General features: G+C 43.7%; 1 protein-coding gene and 1 long non-coding RNA gene across 3 annotated transcripts in view; one reads left to right on the top strand and one right to left on the bottom strand.

Moving 5' to 3' along the window:
• Positions 1–22,022, top strand: part of MAPRE3 (microtubule associated protein RP/EB family member 3) — a 56,193-nt gene that overhangs the window by 8,387 nt on the left and 25,784 nt on the right. The gene's annotated exons all lie outside the window — the stretch shown is intronic.
• On the bottom strand, positions 11,724–17,588 carry LOC115933552 (uncharacterized). Its single transcript, XR_008676766.1, has 3 exons — positions 17,540–17,588; positions 16,171–16,249; positions 11,724–11,786 (listed from the first exon to the last, which is right to left on the bottom strand). It is a non-coding gene; the product is annotated as an uncharacterized lncRNA (long non-coding RNA).

Raw genomic sequence — 22,022 nt, 5'->3', positions numbered from 1 at the left:
ACTTCAGTCTAGGTGCAATGGCTCACGCCTGTCATACCAACACTTTGGGAGGCCAAGGGGGGAGGATCACTTGAGGCCAGGAGTTCAAGACCAGCCTCAGCAACATAGCGAGACCCCATCTACAAAAATTGTTTTTAAATTAGCCAGGCATGGTGGCATATACCTATAGTCCCAGCTACTAGGGAAGCCAAGGCAGGAGGATGGCTTGAGCCCAGGAGTTTGAGGCTGCAGTGAACTATGATCATGCCATTGCACTCCAGCCTGGGTGGCAGAGTAAGGGCCAATCTCTATTAAAAAAAGACAAGACTTCACAAAGGAAGCAGAACCTGACCTTGCCTCAAGGATGAGCAGGCTGTGAGTTGACAGAACACCAGAGAGGGCTTTTCATGAGGCAAGGTACAGCATCAGCAAAGGAATGGCCGTGGGAAGGGGTGTGGTGGGGTTTGTAGGCAGGGCAGCCTTACCAGACTGAGGATGTGTGCTGGTTTTGAGTTTGGAGAATATTGGTGACATTAACCAGAAATTAGGAAGTTTGAAGAGACAGTTTGGAAAGGAGTTGCTTTTTAGACACAGAGAGCTAAAAACAATGTGACTGTGGGTTGCAGGACATCCAAGTGGAGTGATCTCATAGAACCGGAAGCTGAGGGTCAGGTTGTGGATGGAGCTGTAGAGTGGGAGTCAGCAGCACAGAGGAGGGCTGGCTTCCCTCAAAGGAATCTCTCCAGAGGTCTTGCATGCAGAGTACAAAGACCAGAGCCCCAAGTAATAAGCTTTGAGAACTGTCCATAGTTAGGAAAAAAGGAACAAGATGGTGGGAAATTAGGATGATTCAGCAGCAAGGGAAGAGAAAATGTCTGGAAGAGAGTTTCAGTGCTGCTGATTTAACTAGATTTAAGGATTTAACTAGAAGGCAGTCATGATGATTGCTTAGGGTATCCACTCAGTAAAACACTGGAGTGGTTTAAGGGGAAAATTGACAGAGAAAAATAGAAGCAATGGCTGGTCACCAGAGAATGGCAGCAGGGAGGGAAAGAAAGTAGTAACCAGAAGAAGCAATCGAATCAAATATTTTATTTTTGTAAAATAATTCTATTCTTTATCAGCAAACATATAAAATTGTAGTATGTGGTTCTTAAAATATATTTTGTGTATTAAAATGTGCTTCATCTGCAGACTTCTCTATATTGACATAATCCATATATTTGTAACTTCAAATATTTCATTGCTTTGGTGGTATCCCATCATATTGATACCAGTACGCTTCACCTCAATCTGTTGTTGGGCAATTGGAGTATTTTGCAAGTGTAAATATCTCTGATTTGAACATTGCTGTACAAGTGACTTTTTTTGTGTGGATTATTTATTCATGATATATTCCATAAAGTGGAATTACAGAGGTGCAAAGGGTACAATTTTTTTAATAAGCTTTTTATACAACGTTCTTCATGGTGATCTAACCAACTTTCAATTAGAGTAAAAGTTTGATATTGACGAAGAATCATTTTTTATAAGAAGGAGGTCTGAGCATGTTTAATGGCAGAAGGGAAAAGGAGTTATCCAAAGAAAATAGTACACGGACAAGAGAGAAATAAAGCAAAAAGGAATGATCTTTAGGATCCCAGGGAAAGGTTACTTTGAAGAGAAGAGGGCATGGCTCTTTCTACCCCTGACTTTTAGGGTGAAGTCCAGGATAGATTACTGGGGTTCCTCCTAAGAAAAGACCTTTCTTTCTTTAGTAAAATAGAGCCAAGGCCACTTGCTGAGGTGGGGGAGGGAGAGGGTTGGTGGGGAATTGAGTTCTTGAAGGTCTGAATTACCCACAGTGAGAAATAAGTCTGGGCATATGAGAGATGAATAAAGGTCTTATTGTGAATGCTGCATTGGACCTATGAATTCATAATGGGCTGAGTCTTTAAAGTCCTCTGGCCAGAGAAGCAGCAGTGAGTGGGGACGGGCACCAGGACTGGGTGTTGCTTGGCATGTTCAGGGCAAGGTTTCTGAGGAGGCAAAACTTAAGATGCAGTGAAGTAGCTGGCCCTAAGGCCGGAGGTGGAGGAAGGGCCACAAGTCGAAGACAGGCGCTGGTTGTCAGCCAGAATGAGGAGGCAGAGGAATTACAGGGGCCAGTGGGAACGGAAAACAGGTTTAGAATATAAGGGATGAGCAGTGAGGAGGCCACTGACAGAGGAAGATTTTCATATTAAAATTTGGCAGAGGCTTCTTTTACTTTTGTTCATCTTTGTATAATGTTTACATTTCTAACACAGACATGTGTAACCACTAACATTTCTTAAAGGAATATTTGAAATCTCAGGAGTCGAGCTGTGCCTTCCGGGTGTGGCTGGATTGCTGAGATGGATGAAGGAGAAATGAAGATGGAGCTGGATCATGGAGCCTACCTTGAAAAGGTGCTGGGCCTCTAAGGAGCCTCCACGTGTCAGCCAGTGGCTTCTGTGGTCTCAGCTTGTCACAACAGAGCGGCACCCAGCCAGCAGCCCTCCTCCACCTACACTCCAGTAGTGTTCAAAATCCAAGGAGGCCCATCTTCCCAGGCTTGACAGTCGACTCTTAGATGTGCTGTTGCGTGAGTCTGGTGGTTTCCAACTCTCTGAGCAGATCCCTACTGAGCCATGCCTCTCTGGCCTCTGTGAGTGAAGGTTCTTCCTCCAGACAGATAGAGTCCCTTGCTAGGAATGCAGTTTTGTGAGTGGAGCTTGGGTTCTACTCATTTTGTGAGGGTTCCAGCCCTCACTCATCTCCACAAGGTGCTTTGTGCAGTGTACAAAGTGTACAACTGTATATAACAGCCCTGTTTCTCTCTTGCCTATTATGAAACTTGGCCTAAGGTCCTTTCCTCCTCTGACCCCTCTCTTTCTCATGTCCTCCTAGATCATTCACTTTGACTCTTACCCTGTCTGACACCCTGGGTTGTGGTCTTTATTCCATCTGCTGGATTCACATTACTTTCATGCTGCACAACTGAAGCCATTTACACAGCTCACCGTGCAAAGCAGCCACAGGGGCTGATAGCAGGGGACTTAACAAGGTGGGAACATGTGGAAAGTCAGGTGCAGGAGTCAACCTGTGGAAATGGAAAAGCTAGGGCTGCTTTCTTTCCAGGGCTTTACACTGACATTACCTTGCCTGGACGTTTTGTAGTCCTGTTTCATGAAAGCCAGGACCTAAGCAGAAGTATGGCTCCCTGCCAGTCCCTACCAGGAAGGAACAAACAGCTTGCAGTACAGGCCTCAAGCCAGGTGGGGCAGGAGCAAAAGTGCATTGTGTTGCCTGTGGAATTAAATGGACTCTCTGTAAACACAGCCTCCTGCCACTGTTCTTTTCTCTTTCCCCCTAGTCAGCCTACCTGAGAATAATTAGCCCTTGGCCTATGATTAGGTAGAATGATTATTTTACTACTGTTTATCCATTTCACTAGATAACTAGCTTCATGAGGCAGGGACCATGTGAGACCTAGCAGTATCTGGGGCTCAACAAATAATTGCAGAATGAATGGATTTCTAAGGCATATTTGTTGCTGTCCATCCTTAATGCTATGAAATGGCACCTAGGAGTGAGTACATAGTGACCACAGTAACTAACGAAAAAGCCCTCACATTTGTCCCTAATGGACAAGAGTGCCAGCAAAAGCAATGTTTTGGACTTCTCAAAGTCAAAACTCAAAGACTCTCAAGATTTGGAGTAGCATTGAAAACTAGGAAGGCCCAAACCAGCTCCTGTCAGAGGGAAATGGAAAGACATGAGAGGAAGATCCCACTACCGCTACCACTATCCTGTTCAATAAAGCCTCACTTGGGCAGAGTTAAGCTTCCAGTAAGACAGAGACAGAGATAGACATTCAGAGACGGAACCCACCACATAATCTGTGCTTGCATAAATTAAAAATCAAATGTGTAGTGGAGCCTTTCCCAAGGGTGCATTTCCCACTCTCCTAGGTATGGATGACTAGATCTTCCAGGAGCCCACTGGGCTCCAAGCTTAGGCTCCAGAGCTCCTTTTCTCCAGGCAGCACCCCCAACCCTGCCTACCAACTCTCCCCAAGTACTGCTCTGCTTCTCCTGTGGCTTCTCAGACATGCAAGCCTCTGATTGAACTTCTCCTGGCCTGGAAGGCTTGATTTTTCAGGACACAGCAAGGCACTGCTCTGGCCTCGTGGCTGTCCCAGGATGTGTTAGGAGGTCATAACACAAGAGGACTCATGCCTCTGAGGCCCTCTCGAAGGGTATTGGGAACTCGGTGATAATGCAGGCCCTGTCAAGGGTACTTAAGAAGATCCCATTTGTACCTTTATCTTTAAAATTCATCATTTGAACTCAGATAGTTCTCCCAGTATCTAGCTGTTCTGTGGAAATTATGTTGCTTGCCACCTAGAGCAGATGACCTCTTTGGGAGGCATTAGGAAATAACTAGTTGTTTTAAAGCTCCCAGAGCTGTTAGCTAAAAGATCTTATATATTCCTTTCAGCTTGGTTTTCTGGAATTGACAGCCTTTTCTAATTCCAAAGAGGCTGCCTGTCAGCTTCCTTAAGAAGCTTCCCAAGATACCCATTGTAGGCAGGAGGCAAGCAAAGAGAAACAACTGAGAAGCCTTTGACTCCAGGTGTCCCTGGGTAGCAGCTGCCCCTTACCCCATCCCTTCCCCTTGTTGGGGATTTGAGGTTTGGAAAGAACTTCCTCAGATGACTGCCAAGTCCACAGTTATTCCTCTGAAGAACACTCGAGAATTTTTGCATCACTTGTCTCACCCTCACCCTAATAATGTTTGTGTCCATGCATTAGCTTTCCCATGAATTTAAATATATTTATATATTATTATCAAAATCATTACAACCTTGCCCATATTTTCAGAGAAACTTGTAAGAGTGTTATGTGTTTAATGCCTTTAGTATACAGTCATAATCAAAAACCCCTTGCTGGATGACAAATATAATTCAAAATTGCTTTTAGAATTAAATATTTATGAATTAAAACATTGCAGAAATGCACAATGCAAAAAGTAGAAGTCCTCCATAACTCTGTCCCTCAAAGAGAATCACTGCCACTATTTTGTTGAATATTCCGATTTTTTTCTACACACATACTAACATGTTATTTTTTTAAAAAAAACATGGAATCTAACTATTTTTCATTTGTAGAAAAATTGGAAAAGATAGTAAAGAGTAAGTGAGAAAATTAGAACTACTTTTAATTCTACCACTCAGACAGCAGTGGCACCAGGGGGTGGTTTGGGTGGGCTTTAGCACTGCCCTCTTCCTGAAAGCTGCCCCAAGGAAACATATGCTCCAAATACAAATGTGTCCTTCTTCTGCATATGCAGCTTCAAGACTTTCTTCTAGCTCCCTCTTCCCACCAGATTACCAACCCTAAGCCCCTCCATACAGAAAGCTCGTTGCCACCATTGCTTTTCACTGTGGTGAACATATTACTCCATTTTCTTCCAGTCACACATAAATCTTTTAACTAAGAATCATATTCATTTATAGTTTTTACAGTAGTCATATCAAGTTCCAGTGTAAATTACATGCAGAACGCACTTCCCATTGCTCCAGGTAACATTAGTTTTGATTTTGTCCCCAGTAGCACTATTTCCAAGACATGTCAGGGAACTGTTTTGAACTCACCCCTGGGAGATGCTTTCACTGTGCCAGTGGAGAAGCTGAAACATAGGGGCAATGACTTGTTTAAGATCAAAATGAAACTCTGCCTTAGCTAAACTTACCCACAGGTGTCTAAATGCCCAAGATCATTGGCTGAACTGCCTGAGTTTACTGCAGCATTTGGGAAAGAGTAGAAGGGACATCCCTAGGTCCTGAATTCTTCCTTTTTCTTTAGCCTCAATATCATTTGCTTAGTACCGTTTAGGTAGATGGTGCTTCGGCTCTGAGAGAGATTGTTAAGACATGTGCTGTTGAAACTCTTCTTCCCTTTGGGGGAAGGATGTTGGCCTTTCCTCAAGTCAGGCAGAATCCCACCTGGGCCATCTTCCCAGCTCCTGAGATAATTCACCATATTCTCATTCCAAATTCTGTTCTGTACATCTCATTTCTCCATGTGCAAAGACTTAGCCAGAGAGCATTCTGGCAGCATAGATCTGAGTGGGTGAGGCTATTCCTATAGCAGTAATATGGCAGAAGCAGGCCCTGGAGACCCTCCCCACTTGCTCGGGTATGGCCCAGACCAGCTGTACCATACTGCCATGGCCACAGGGCAACCACCATAACTCAGAGAAACCCCTGGAGAATGAGAGAGCAGCCTAGGAAGTCCCAGTGAGAGGAGACCTAATCAGCCAGGTACTCATTTCTTACTGCTGCCTAACAAATTACTGTGAGAGTTCTAATCCCCCAGAACTGGTAAATATTCCTTTATAGGACAAAAGAATAGGTATTACCTTATATGGCAATAAGTGTTAATTAAGTTAAGGATCTTGAGAGAGAGGTTTATCCTGGATTATCTGGGTGGGCCCTAAATGTAATCATATGTATCTTTATAAGCAGGAGGACAGAGGGGTTTTGAGAGAGAAGAGACAGTGTGGCCACAGAAGCAGAGATTGGAGTGACCTGAAGCCACCAGAAGCTAGAAGAGAGGCAGGGAGCAGATTCCCCCAAGAGCCTTCAGAGGGAGGGCAGCCCTACCGACACTGTGATGCTGGACTTCTGGCCTCCAGACCAGTGAGAGAATGACCTTTGTTGTTTTCAGCCACCCAGTTTGTGGTCATTTGTCATGGTAGGCACAGGAAACTAATCCAGTGTGCCAAAATCAAGGTGTTGGCAAGGCTGTGTTTCTTCTGGAGCCTCCAGGAGAAAATCCACGTCTTTGCCTCCTCCATCCTCTAAAGGCTGCCCACATTCGCTGGCTCCTGGCACCGCATCACTCTGCTTCCATCATCACTGTTCTCTGACTGACCCTTCTGCTTCCCCTTATAAGGACCCTGGTGATGACACTGGGCCCACTCAGATAATCCAGGATAATCTTCCCATCACAGAAACCTTAATCACATCTGCAAAGTCCCTTTTGCCATTTAAGATGACATATTTATATGTTCCAAGGATTAGGACACGGACATCTTTGAGAACCTACCATAGTCTGTAAGCCTAAATGGTATGGGTATGTTCAAATTAGATGCTACTCCCTGAATCTTGAGAAAAGCAGTATCAAAGGAAACACTTCTTTATATAGAAGTGGTATCCATGGAATGTATTACCTGCACAGGTTCTCTCAGGCAGAAAACATGGAAAGCTATGTCAGCTGCAACAGAAAGATGGGGGTATGGATGTGAGCTAGGCAAGATGAGGTTCTCCCTGTAAGTTTTTGAGGTGAGAGCATGGGGGAGGGTCTTCTACAGCACTCACCTTTGGTCCTTCTCAGGCAGACTAAGCTGGATGGGCCTTTGGTTTGGGCCAGTAAGGGCATTCCGTGCAGCCATCAATCATAGCACTGGTGCCTGTGGAGACACCGGCCACTGGAGAAGATCCAGAGGATGAATCACAGCGGTAGACATGGTGTGGGGATTAGAGGTAATGGGGCATGCTTGTTTGAATGGAGGGTGGGAGGGCTGTGGGAGATGCTATGGAAGATGGAAATGGTGCTTGTGGAGTGTTGGTTGGAGGGAGAGTGGGAAGCTGAAGAGCCACCGTGTGAAAGAGTTTCCACCTAGAGGTAAGAACTCAGGAGGGAGCGCCCCGGTAATAGCTACCCTTGAGGTCAGACGGAATTACTTGAAGCGGTTTGGCTTCACATCAATACCATCAAAAGCCGAGTTCGCATTCTGCTCCTGCCTATCTCTCTAGCTCTGGAAAAAATGATTTCTTCCTCAGAAGTAAATAAAATTTCCTCCTTGTATATCAGTGTAATGTGGGAATAAAAAAATAAAAAATTTCCTCCTTGAAGAGGATGAAAAAGCATTAATTATTAATGTTTATTTTCATATTTACAGATGAAAGACATGCTGAGTTCAAAGAGGTAGAGTTGGGACTGAGGAAGAGAATTAACTCTCAGCATTAAAATTATCCGCTAGAAAATATTTATGCCTGTTTTGAAAAGTCTGGCTGGGCGCGGTGGCTCACGCTTGTAATCCCAGCACTTTGGGAGGCTGAGGCAGGTGGATCACCTGAGGTCAGGAGTTCAAGACCAGCCTGGCCAACATAGTGAAACCCTGTTTCTACTAAAAATACAAAAAAATAGCTGGGCATGGTGGCAGGCACCTGTAATCCCAGCTACTCGGGAGGCTGAGACAGGAGAATTGCTTGAACCTGGGAGGCGGAGGTTGCAGTGAGCCGAGATCGCGCCATTGCACTCCAGCCTGGGCAACAAGAGCAAAACTCCATCTCAAAAAAAAAAAAAAAAGAAAAAGTTTCTAGGGGTTGAATATAAAGTTGGAGAATTTCAAAAAGAGATCTGACAATCAATAAAGGGATCGGAGAAGAATCTTATTAGGACAGAAATGTTTGTGTTCCTAACCACCCAGACTCATTTCTAGGACAAGGCATTAGACAAAGGTGTCAGCAAGCAGCCACCTCCTACATGCTTGTGAAACACTATGAGAAATTATGGTGCATGCCTCGGAAACTTGCCAGATAATTAATGGCTTAATTCTGCTTCAGCTCTTCTTTTCATAACACAAAGGTCTGAGACTCCAATTAATGAATTTCACTTTAAAAAGAAGTTTGTTGAATACTTGCTCTAGTTTAAAGCATGAAGTTCAAGGTAGGGGACACAAAAAGAACCCATTCTCCTGGGGCCACCTCTCTAGACAACACTAGCTCCTAAGCAGGCGGGCCTGCTGGAGGCCAGGTTCTAACTGCCAGAGCCATTGCTACATGGTGTGTCCCTTGGCCCACTGTGAGCAGCCACAGCAAAGTGATACCATTGTCTTCATGGGACCAGCATCCTGACCTGGTAGAAGGGGAGGCTCCTCCCTGACAGTTTTTAAATACAAGGACATTCCAGCATCTCATTATTCTGTGATGGTGTGAGGTAATATCTGTCCTAGTCTCTAGCTTGTTTTTTTTCAACTTGTATATCAGAGCATCAAGAACACTGCATACATTTAGCTGCTTTTAAAAATGTTGGCAGAAGAAACCAATTAGCTAAGTGGTCATTAATAGCTGCAACTCATCATTGAAATTTTTCAGCAAATTTCTTTATATTTGTTCCGCAAGTTGTTTTATCTCATCACAACATTCTGGAATCCAACCAGAAAGGAGACTGAAGTTTCTGGAGATGAGGGAAAACTGCAATGTAAAACTCATGCTTTGCCCTGACTCAGCTTAATAGTCAGTCCACTGACTGATTAACAGTGACAAGAGCAGTGCTGGTAAATGGGGAAATCGTGTGTGTGTTCTCTAGAGCGGGGTTCTCAAGTGTAGTCCTGCTGCTGACTCACCAGGAAAGCCGGCGAAAAATGCAGACTCTGAAGCCCCAGCCCACAACTGTCCCTCTCTGAGGGTGGCCCAAGGAATCTGCATTAGTAATAGGCCAGTCACCTATGTGTACCCTAAATTTTGGGAACCTCTTCCCTAGAGGGGGTTTCCTCCTTGAGGTATGTGGAGTTGATCTTGGCTTGAAAACCTTTACCCAAAGCCAAAAGTGGCCCCTGACACTCCTTGGCAGAAAAACTCTCCTGCTTCTCTCTTTGTATCCCCTTGGACCTAGAGAAGAGTTGTGCTCCAGCTCAGCACCTCTGTGTGTGGTGAAGTCCCAGTTTATTATTCATTCTTGCTGCCCGACAGGTAGACAGAATCACCACCTCAGCTTTTTCATAATAGCCATGTAATTCCAGCACCAATGTATCCCACATTGATAAAGAAGCCAAGCCTTGGAATGCCACCATTTCGCCTTTCACTGTGTGATGGCATTCTGAAGTTTTTCTTGGCACTCGAAGAAGAAAAGGCTGTGTAGAATTTCTGATGGCTGTTTTGCACAACATCCAGAAACACCCGCTAGGCTCCAAAGCCCTAGGCAGTCCCTGTTTAGTTGTGGTCAGGGAAAGAAATGACTCGTCTCTGCATGAGCTGGGTGCTGTGCAGGATGCTTTCCATACACTGCCTCGATTAATAAGAAAGTGATCCGGAGTCCGTGCAATGCAAGGGAAAGGACAATAACAGCAGAAACTGAATGAAAGGCAGGCTTGAATTCTGTTCTGAGCTGTGGTGTGACTCATCAGGGTAGGAAAGTCGGTTCCCCAGTGCCTCTATGTATCCTTCTGTAAAATGAGGTTATTGCTGTTCCCATCGCCCAATCATCAGGTCAGAGTTGGGAATACTTTGAACTTCCCAGATGAAAGGTGATATAAAACTACAAAGTGAAGAACCGGTGTAGAGGAGGGTGCTACAAAACTAAAAATGAGATGGCTAAGTGACAGCAAAATCTAAGGATGTCAGGATGCTCCACTCTGCTGCCAGGAGACTCTCCGGACTTCATTTGCCTTGCTTGTCTTATGAAGGATGGTGTGAATACTCACTATCACATAAGGAGGGGCAGCCTAGTGTGGTGGTTAAGAGAAAAGACTTTGGGGTCACTGACCTGTTGAATCAGAATATTGAGTTAGGAGATGGAGAAGCTGTAGTTTTAAGAAATTTCCAGCTGTGTGTGATAGCTCAGGCCTGTAATCCTAGCACTTTGAGAGGCCGAGGTGGGATGATTGCTTGAGGCCAGGAGCTCAAGACAAGCCTAGACAACATAGTGAGACCCTGTCTCTACAAAAAATCTTAAAATTATCTGGGTACAGTGGTGCGTGCCTGAAGTCCCAGCTACTTGGGGACCTGAGGCGGGAGGAACACTAGAGCCCAGGAGTGTGAGGCTGCAGTGAGCCTGAACCATTGCCCTCCAGCCTGGGCGACAAAGCAAGACTGTCTTGAAAACAAACAAAAAATTCCCAAAGTGATTTTGATGCAGACCAAAGTTTGAAGAACAGTGTAGCTCCCCTGGACTCCTGATGGTTCCCAAGGAAGCTGTGTATTTCCACACCCCTCCTATGCGCCCCATGCTCTCCCCGCTCCCTGAGCCGCTTTCCACTCAGTCCTTCTTATGCATGCATCAGAAGCATCATCTTTTGGGTTTGCTTCCACTAAGTGAACTCCCACTCTTCCTTCAAAACTAGGTTACACATCACTTCTTGCCCAAAACTTTTCCTGAACCTTTGCAGAGGAATGAATCCTTCCCAGATACCAAAGAATACCATGCAACCATCAAAGAGAATGAGGGATGGAAAACTAACCATATTTTTAGAGGAGAAAAAAAACTCACAATATTTCTATTTTGATTCAGTTTTTCTTAAATGACTGTACAAATAGGTATATATAGTTTGAATATGTATATAGAAAGGTCTCAGGAATATACATACCTGGTAACAGGAAACTTTTAAATTTTATGCACCTCTGTGTTTTTTAAATCTACATACTATTTTTGTAATTTTTTGAATTTAATAACAATTAGAGTAATTACCAAGAGAGTAATTGCTTAAATAATTACAAGGAAGAATCAACTGCTGTTATAGCCCTAGTATATGATGTTATGGTTGCATGTGTCTCCCTCCACTGTTCAGCTGTGAGCTCCTGAATGGCAAGGCCTTCAGGCTATTCTGCCTGTCACCAGTGCCCAGCATTTCCCTGACACTCAGTGGGTGCGCACCATGTACTTACTGAACTTAAGAGATCCACAGCCGGGCAGTCTCATGCCTGTAATCCCAGCACTTTGGGAGGCCGAGGCGGGCGGATCACGAGGTCTGCAGATTGAGACCATCCTGGCTAACATGGTGAAACGCCGTCTCTACTAAAAATACAAAAAAATTAGCCAGGCGTGGTGGCGGGCGCCTGTAGTCCCAGCTGCTCTGGAGGCTGAGGCAGGAGAATGGTGTGAACCGGGGAGGCAGAGCTTGCAGTGAGCCGAGTTCGTGCCACTGCACTCCAGCCTGGGCGACAGAGTGAGACTCCATCCCAAAAAAAAAGAGATCCAAACAGATTGTAGGGAAGCTTAGTCAATCAGTCCCAGGGGAGGTTGGGTCTGCCACTGAGGTACAGCCTGTGGTCAGTTGGTATGTCTGGTCCTAGTGGAAAGACAATAGCAGGAAGGAAGTGATAGTGGTCGCTGGACCAATACTGGCTACAGCCTCACCACAAAAGAAACAGTTTGGTGGTGGTGATAGGGAGAAGAGGACTTTGTTGGTGACAATTGGCTACAAATGGTCTGTGGGTCACTGCCGCTTGCTTTCTCAAATCCCTACTCCAGTTCTATCAGCTGTGTCTGCCTGCCCCAAGGTAGCCCCTACTCTTTTTCTAAACAATAGAATTCCACATTCATTTTATAGAGCCCCACATAAATAAAAGAAATTGGCCTATTTTCACACAGTTTATCTCCTTTCTATTTCCATCCCTTCAGAATCCTGTAATCATGAGATTGCCTAAATGGTCTCTCTGGAAGGCCCTGGCAACTTCTAGGCACCCATCCTGTCTTGCATTTGTAGATCAGATTCTCAGACTCTAAATTGGGCCAGATGTAAATGGGTAACAACTGCCTGTGTTCTCTCTATTCCACTAAAAGCATCGGGCATTCCTCCTCTCCTTCTCTTATTGAAATAACTTGCGTAAATCATGCTAGACTTTGCACCTTGACCTCCTTAGGCCACACGTGGAAATTGATTCCCTGCCCTTCACCACCACCACCACACACTCATATACTTTGTGCCAGATTCCTAAGAGAGATTGAATGTGTATAATTTTTTAATCTCATGATTTTGGAAAATCAGAAACTGTTACTACTCCATAACTAAGGGAGAAGAATAAAAGAGTTATGTTCATATTTATTATATTTATATCTAAGTGCTATAGCAATACCTTTTGACAAAAATGTAATTTTAAAGTCACATTTTAGGAGAAGCATAGTACTCATTCTCATTGACTAATGTTATCAGATAATTTTTTTTTTTTTTTTGAGATGGAGTTTCGCTCTTGTTGCCCAGGCTGGAGTGCAGTGGTACGAACTCATCTCACTGCAACCTCCACCTCCCTGGTTCAAGCGATTCTCCTGCCTCAGCCTCCCAAGTAGCTGGGTTTACAGGCATGCACCACCATGCCTGGCTAATTTTGTAATTTTAGTAGAGATGGGGTTTCTCCACATTGATCAGGCTGGTCTTGAACTCCCGACCTCAGGTGATCCACCCGCCTCAGCTTCCCAAAGTGCTGGGATTACAGGCATGAACCACTGCACCCGGCCCAGATAATTTTTTTTTTTTTTAATCCTGACCTATACTAAGAGTTTGGAATGGATATTTGAGGGGAGGAGAAGACAGGTCACTCAGCAAACATGAAGCACCTACTTCAGCCATGCTTTGGAATTTAAAAATGACAAATGTAAGATACTGCCTCATCCCTGCCCTTGAATTCATGTTATAGTTTTAACACACCCCACTGCAATCATGAAATGTGGTATACGTTCCATAAAACTAGAATCAAATAGGATCAATTGCATCTTACTCATTGATATCCTTGTGAAGACTGTGTAGGCCAGAAGTGAGAAGATGATTTGAAACCCTTCTGTTTCCTACATGGAGTGTTGATTCTGTATAATGTGTTGCTTCTCTCCTGAGAAATCCAGGGTTCTGTTTTATTTCCTATTGCACATGTTGTACTTCCATGCCCTTTTTATATTCTGCTACTTTCCCTAGTTTCAGTTTAGTCATAGGGATTGTATAGCTCCCAGTTTTCCTTTCTCTGGAAATACCATGCATGTTTTAACTGGAAGACCCTGATGAGGTAAAATATTAGGACATTATTAGCCAGGCGCGTTGGCTCACCCCTGTAATCCCAGCACTTTGGAAGCCAAGGCGGGCAGATCACCTGAGGTCAGGAGTTTGAGACTAGCCTGGCCAACATGATGAAACCCCATCTCTACTAAAAATACAAAAACTTAGCCGGGAGTGGTGGTGCACACCTGTAATCCCAGCTACTCGGGAGGCTGAGGCAGGAGAGTTGTTTGAACCCAGGAGGTGGAGATTGCAGTGAGCCGAGATTGCGCCACCGTACTCCAGCCTGGGCGACAAGAGTGGAACTCATCTCAAAAAAAATAAAAAAATTAGGACATTATTAAAATAAAACCAGAAACTGGTTTGTTAAAGCTCCTTTCTTAACCATCTGTTCTATCATCAGTCACTTCAGGCTGTTTGGTGTCAAAATTACAGAGTCCCCCACCATATTACACCAGTTTCTCTACTTAGAGCTAAGTCCTTCTCCAGGTCACAGAAAGAAGTTGTTTCAGGGATAGAAAAACTTCCTGTTGAGGGAAAGTTCTGGGGAGGTCAGGAGGATGTGTAGCTCCTGCCTGATGTCCCTAACACTTCAGGTGGTGACTAAACTCTCGGTATGGATGTGACTCCCTCCCCATGAGATTGCCAGGTTGAAGACCAGCTGAGGAGTCATCTGCCCCCTTCTCAGCCTTACCAACTCGATTTTTGCTGGATTTAGGAAATAGGACAGTTCTGGTTCTTTATCCTACTACTGTAGGCCCTACTTGGCCATGACCATTGATTGTGTCCAAAAGTTCATGCCTGGCAGGAAAGCAAGAACTCATAATGGATGTCTTGAGAACCATGCTTCCTTGAGTAGAAGATGGCGCTCTCCCCCCAGACAGAGACTAATTGAGAAGACTGACATTAAGGAATACTTCCAGAATACCCCAGAATTTGGCTTGAGCCCTAATCTTTGTGTGTGGGAGCTGTCCAACATTTCAGCATACTTTTGCATTTGCCTGCTTTGAAAGAAACATGATAATAATCTGGCTGTCTTGACTGTTTTACTGTGTGCCATGTTCTGAGGAAACTGACACAATTCAGGATCTAGCCTCTCAGGTCTTTTGATCTGATAACTTAATTATCAGCTTTTCTTGAGGTCACCAAGCCCTGAGAAAACTGACTTACATTTATTTGCTTAAGCACATTTGTACCAGAAAGTCAATTTAATAAATATACTTCTTCCCTGTATCATGGTGCCTTGAAAATCAGAAAGGTAATCAGAGCTTGATTTATAAGCATGAAATCAGAGCAAATACAGTTGGAAGTTAAGAAATGATGTGTTATCCACACCATGGTTCAAGCTTGATTAATTCTCCTCTCTCTACCAGAGGAGACATCATTCATCCTAGTGACCAGAATACCAATTCCAGCTAAACAGAGTGCTACTCCATTGGACAGTGTTACAGTTGCACCAACGTAGTTTTCCTTTCTAACCATATTTTTCTCTAGATTCCATAATAAGCCATCCCCTTTTTATAATTGCCATTACAATCAGCTTCTACATCATGACATCGTTACAGTTTGCCAAGTTTGTAGCTTATTTTACACTGATAAATTTTAAGTAAGTCCTGCTCTGTGACATCTAGGAAGACGTTGTAGTTTTATTTACAATATCTCCAAATCACTCTATTTCTCCTGATAGGTAATCCTGTCTATAACATGTAGATACTTATTAACTCATTAGCAGGGATTGGCAGACATTTTCCTTTCTTCTTCTTCTTCTTTTTTTTTTTTTTTTAAGAGACGAGTGAGGTCTTACTCTGTCTATCACCCAGGCTGGAGTGCAGCAGCAGGATCATGGCTCACTGCAACCTTGAACTCTTGGGCTCAAGTGATCTTCCCGCCTCAGCCTCCCGAGTACCTAGGACTACAGGCACAAGCCACCATGCCCAGCTAATTTTGTTGTTGTTGTTGTTCAAGATGGAATCTCACTATGTTGCCCAAGCTGGCAGACATTTTTTTGTAAGGGCCAGATAGTAAATATTGTATGCTTTGCTGGCCATATTGTCTCAAGTCAAAACTACTCTACTCTGCTGTTGTAAAGTGAAAGCAGCTATAGACACTAGGTAAATGAATGGGTGTGGTTGTGTTCCAGTAAAACATCTTGACCAAAAGGGAGGCTCTAGCTCATAATTTGCCAGCCCCTGCTTATTAGTCATAATCACAGAGGGGACTCTATTCTTTCCTGGTTTTGCTGCAGTCCTGTTTTGTCCTAGATATTAATAGGTTGTTTAAATCTTCAAAAGTAGTTTCCACTCTCCCCTAAAAGAACTCAGAATCCTCAGAGAAATGCCTTGCTTCAAGACCGAGGCAGGGAAACTGCAAGTTGATCCTGGAACAAATTATTCTTCTAGAAAGTAAGGAACTTACCAAAGAATGATGGGATGTGTCAACAAGACTCAAGAGCCAGCTGTAAGGGGCTCCCACTGTGGCCACCAATACTGGGACACTATGAACATCAAAATAAATGATAATAATGTATTATAACCCTTTGAATAAAATAATCATCTATGAGTTTATACTGGCCTAAATAAATAAAAGAAAATATAAATGGAGGAGGAAGGGATAGCTCTTCCTTTATGATGGAGTTAAACGTTAAGAACAGTTCTCAAGTAGGTTGGAGGCCAAATCAGAATGGGGACTTTTTCAAATACCTGAGGGTCTTTCTAAGAGAGGTGTGTGTGTGTGTGTGTGTGTGTGTGTGTTTTGGAAAAGCTCCCCACAAGATACTAATGGGCCTTTTCTGTTTGGGGACTACTGATATTCCGGCCACAGAAGACAGTGGAAAGATAGCAGAGGGAAGTATGTCTTCAGCTTGCTTGGCCCATTCATACCTGCCTATCGCCTCTATTCCTTGTTATCCTCATCAATCTATTTGGCCATCTTGGAACCTGGTGTGAGTCCAAAAGGAGGAGCTCCTGCCTCTGGGGTTTGTTCTTGGGTACCCATAGAAACAGATGAGACATTAGAAGATAGGAATTTTATTTTATTTTATTTTATTTTATTTTATTTTATTTTATTTTATTTTATTTTATTTTATTTATTTTTGAAACAAGGTCTTACTCTGTTGCCCGGGCTGGAGTACAGTGGTGAGATCATAGCTCACTGCAGCCTGGATCTCCCGGGCTCCAGCTTGATCCTCCCCACTCAGCCTCCCGAATAACTGGGAATACAGGTGTGCACCACCTTGCCCCACTAATCTTTTTTATTTTTAGTAGAGATGAAGGCTTCACTATGTTGCCCACACTGGTCTTGAATTCCTGGGCTCAAGCGATCTTCCTGCCTCATCTCCCAAAGTGCTGGGATTACAGGTGTGAGCCATCACACCCAGCCAACAGGAGTTTTCTTAACTAGCAGAGACTAACCCTACAAGGTTTCCTTGTTAAACCCTTCACCAGGGCTGGGCGCGGTGGTTTATGCCTGTAATCCCAGCACTTTGGGAGGCTGAGGCGGGCAGATCATGAGGTCAGGAGATCGAGACCACAGTGAAACCCCGTCTCTACTAAAAATACAAAAAATTAGCCGGGCGCCATGGTGGGTGCCTGTAGTCCCAGCTACTCGGGAGGCTGAGGCAGGAGAATGGCGTGAACCTGAGAATGGCGTGAACCTGGGAGACGGAGCTTGCAGTGGGCCAAGATCACACCTCTGCATTCCAACCTGGGCGACAGAGCGAGACTCCATCCCAAAAAATAAATAAATAAATAAAAATAAACCCTTCACCTGAGGAACAGAAAAATACCTGGAGGGAAAGTATCTAGTGAAGAAACGGCTCTCACTTTCCAGGGGATCTTCAAGAGAGAAAAGACAAGCCCATTAGCAGAGAAATTAAAGTCAAGTTGTGAAGTAAGCATTTAAAATATTTTTATTCTATTTTGAACTAGTGTAGATATCTGGAGACCAAAGTTGTAAAATACATGATATGTGATCCCTGACTTCAAGGCACTTATCTTTTTGGGAAGATATTTGAAAAAAAAATTAAATGGCAATAGTATAAATTGGCAGTCCCCAACCTTTTTGGCACCAAGGTTTTGTGGAAGACAGTTTTTCCATGGATGGGATAGAGGGTGGGGGTTGGTTTCAGAATGAAATTTCCATCTCAGATCATCAGGCATTACTTAGATCAAGCTTGTCCAATCCGCAGCCCATGGGTCGCATGCAGCCCAGGACAGCTTTGAATGTGGCCCAACACAAATTTGTAAACTTTCTTAAAACGTGGATTTTTTTGTGATTTTTTTTTTTTAGCTCATGAGCTGTCCTTTGTGTTAGCGTATGTTATGTGTGGCCCAAGACAATTCTTCTTCCCGTGTGACCCAGGGAAGCCCAAAGATTGGACAGCCCTGAGTTAGATCCTCATACAGAACATGCAGCCTAGATTCCTCAAATGCACAGTTCACAATAGGGTTTGCGCTTCTGTGAGGATCTGGTGCCGCCGTTGATCTGACAGGAGCTCAGGCGGGAATGCTCGCTGTTGCTGTGCAGCCTGGTTCCTAACATGCCACGGACCCGTACTAGTCCGCAGCCTGGGGGTTGGGAATCCCTGGTAGAAAGGATAGTTTGGTAACTTAAATGTTGTGTAGCAGGGTACATATATGCTTAATCCGCAAGTGAATTATGTAAACTCAGTATTCACTAAATGTAGAGGAGTAAGGAATTGCTGAAGGCTAGAGAGGTCAACGAAGACAAAATAATAGAATTGTTGCATCTATTAGAAGGGACCTTAAGAAGTCATCTAAACATAAAATCTCAGCTAGTCCAGCCTTCAGTCTGGTTCTTGACCCCGATAGGGCATGCCCACAGGGTGTCATCAGCTTGAAGACCTGCCATGGTGGGACCTCACCCTTTCCTGGGGTAGACATGCTGCCTTTAACCATGTTAAAGCTGTCAGTTAACTGCTTTAACTGAAGCAGTACTGAGAATGTTCGTCTTCAGTGGGTCAACATCTGTTTTTCTGTATCTTCAACACTTTGGTCACAGTTTTACAAACGCTGTGGTCACAGAAAATAAGTGTAATCCCTACTCTTCCTCTGGGCCCTTAAGTCATTAAAGGCAGTTCTCATGTCACGCTGAGTTTTTCTTCTGTCTCTAAGCTAACCCCTTAGTTTCTCCACCAGGTCCTCGGCTGACCGAGATTGGAGCATATCCACTCCACTCACTGTCATGGTCTTTCTCTTTAAACAGGCCTGCTTGTGAATGTTATTCTAAAAGTTTGCTGCACAGAACTGAAGTCAGTATTACAGGTGTCATCTGACAAGCCCAGAGGGGAGGAATATTATCACTTTCCTCATTCTAGAAGAAGGACTTTATAACCAGATACCTAGTTTCAAATCAGTTCTGTTCTCACTGACTGTGTTACCTTGGGCATGTTACCTAAGCTCTCTGAGCCTCAGTTCAGTTCTGCTAATATCTGAGAACATTCTATGTGCTGGACACCATGCCATACAATAGGGCTGAAAAAAATCCCAGCCCTCGGGAAGCTCCTAGTGACGTGGAAGAAATAGACATACTACTGTGTTAGAAGTATCTCCACACAGTATTACAGAAGTACCCAGAAGGCTAGGCTAACCCAGCCCAGAGGAACAGGCTGGGAGTCAGGAAAAACTTTCCAGGGGAGTTGACACTGGAGAGAGTACATGCCAGTGTAAAATCCTTATGTCTTTTGCACACAGTTTTGCAAACCTTATGTCTTCTGCCAAATATCTTCCATTTGTTTTTTAAGATACAAATGCAGAACCTAATATGTGTTTATTTGGAGTGGTTTAGCTTCTTTCCATAGCCTGTCACAGCACTTTGGAATCCTGATTCTGTCAGCTAGTGCTCACAGAAATGGTAGGACATGAGCTTGGCCTTGAAAGGAGGAGAGCATTCCAGTACAAGCCAAGGCAGGGAGGGATTCAGTATTAGGGAGACTGGCAGGAGGAAGAACAACAGTCTGACTGAAGTGAGGGGCTTGGGGTTGGAGACATCAGAGAAAGGGTTTGGGGAAGAAGGAAGTGGAATTGATCCTACAGATGTTTGGTCTTGATCCTACAGAATAGAGATATAGAGAGCCGTTGGTGCTTAGGGGAAGGGCGTAACTAAAGCAGTGTTTTTGGAAAGTTTGTCTTGCAATGAGTAGCAGGAAAAGTTGAAAGAATAGGGACCAGAGGCAGGAATACTATCCAGTCACAAAATGGCAACAACCTGGACAAGGATGATGTCAGTGAGAATGGAAGGGACAAGATGAATGAGAAAAATCAATGACTTGATGACAAGTTGGCCAAAGCAAGAGAGGCAGGATTAGGGTCCAACTACATGCACTTTTTTCTTCTTTCTTTCTTTCTTTTTTTTTTGAGATGGAGTTTCGCTGTTGTCATCCAGGCTGGAGTGCAGTGCAGTGTTGTGATCTTGGCTCACTGCAACCTCCTCCTCCCAGGTTCAAGCGATTCTCCTGCCTCAGCCTCCCGAGTAGCTGGGATTACAGGCATGTGCCACCACACCCAGCTAATTTTGTATTTTTAGTAGAGACGGGGTTTCTCCATGTTGGTCAGGCTGGTCTCGAACTCCTGACCTCAGATGATCCACCTGCCTTGGCCTCCCAAAGTGCTGGGATTACAGGCGTGAGCTACTGTGCCCAGCCCAACTACATGCACTTTTAATGTGACTGACATTTCATAGATTTTTTTTTTGGCAGATTTTTTTAACCACTTTAGTGGATAATACAAATTTGAAATACAAATTAGCTCTAATATTTTACCATAAAACATTTCACTGTTTCCACATTATCATTATTAAGGTTTCCATTTCAATTCTGAATATAGTTCTCAATATTTTACAACTGCAGTAAGGAAGAAAAAATATTGTTTTCAAACTACTTATCTTTCTACCAATTCTCAGTTGTTGGTTCTTAAAAAATGGCTTCACAAAAATTTTTAAGATGCTAATAACAAATTTCCACTTAAATATATGGATGGCTGATTTTACAAATAAATGTATGGGTTTGTGTTACTATTATGCTTTCCCTAGATAACAAAACAATAAAAGAAATTTTAGTAATATCAAGTAAGTACTGACCAGGTGAGTACTGTGAGACAGTGTCATGAAAAGGTTCTTAGGGGTTGAAAGACATGGTTTCTGCTCAGAGGACTCACCGCGGAGCAAAGGAGAGAGACCCGTGGACAGATAAGTACAAGGCAGGCTCCTGTGAGAAATGACAGAGGTATGAGGCTGTGGAGGCCCAGAATGTTCTCCATTATGACCCGATGAGGAGGGAGGAGGGAAGTGGAAAGAGGAACAAGGGTAGAAGAGAAAGGAGAAAAGTGAAAGACTTAAAAACAAGGAGGGAAAAGAATGAAGAAGAAAGAGTTACAAGGAAAATAACTTGCCATTTTTTACACCTAATAATGTATGAAGTACTTTCAGATTGGTTATTTCATTTGATTCTGCCAAGAAGGCAAGAGATGAGAGACAGGAGGAGGAGGAGGGAAGCAAGGCCCATGACCAGGAGAAGGAGCTGCACCACAAAGAGCTCAGAGCCCCTCTGGCCTCCTGGGCTGGTGCAGCTGCCGGTGTCCGCTGGTGAAGGTGGACCTCAGTGGCCCTAGTTAGAAGCCAGTGGGATCTTTTAAAACCAGAGCTCCAGCTGGGAAGTCTGAACCTCCTGGACAGAAAGCAACAGAAGCCTTAAAGTAGTTATCCTGGCAGCTATTGTCAAGGACTCGTTGCTGCCTGACCACAAGATTTATCCAATTATTTATCTACCTTGTTTTATTTTTTAATATTTTGTTTTTTTCTCATCACAAAAGTAAGACATATTCGCTGTAGAAAATTTTGAAAATTCAGATAAACCCAAATATGAAAATAAAATCCCATATAACCGTACCATCAGACAGAACCACAATTATAATTTTAGAATATACTTCACATTTTTCTTCAACAACTGTTGGTATATTTTTGTTCTGTAATACAGTCATACATTGCTTAATGATGGGATACATTCTGAGAAATGTGTCTTGTGATTTTGTCATTGTGCAAACATCATAGAGTGTACTCACCCAAACCTAGATGGTATTGCCCACTACATACCTAGACTGTATGGCATAGCCTATTGCTCCTAGGCTACAAACTTGTACCGCATGTGACTGCACTGGATACTGTAGGCAATTGGAACATAATGGTTAGTATTTGGGTATCTAAACATATGGTCTGGGCATGGTGGCTCATGCCTGTAATCCCAGCACTTTAGG

The sequence above is a fragment of the Gorilla gorilla genome, chromosome 12 (assembly GCF_029281585.2).
Source record: "Gorilla gorilla gorilla isolate KB3781 chromosome 12, NHGRI_mGorGor1-v2.1_pri, whole genome shotgun sequence".
NCBI lineage: Eukaryota > Metazoa > Chordata > Mammalia > Primates > Hominidae > Gorilla > Gorilla gorilla.
Note: the sequence above shows the minus strand (reverse complement) of the source record. Positions and strands in the feature narration are given on the sequence as shown.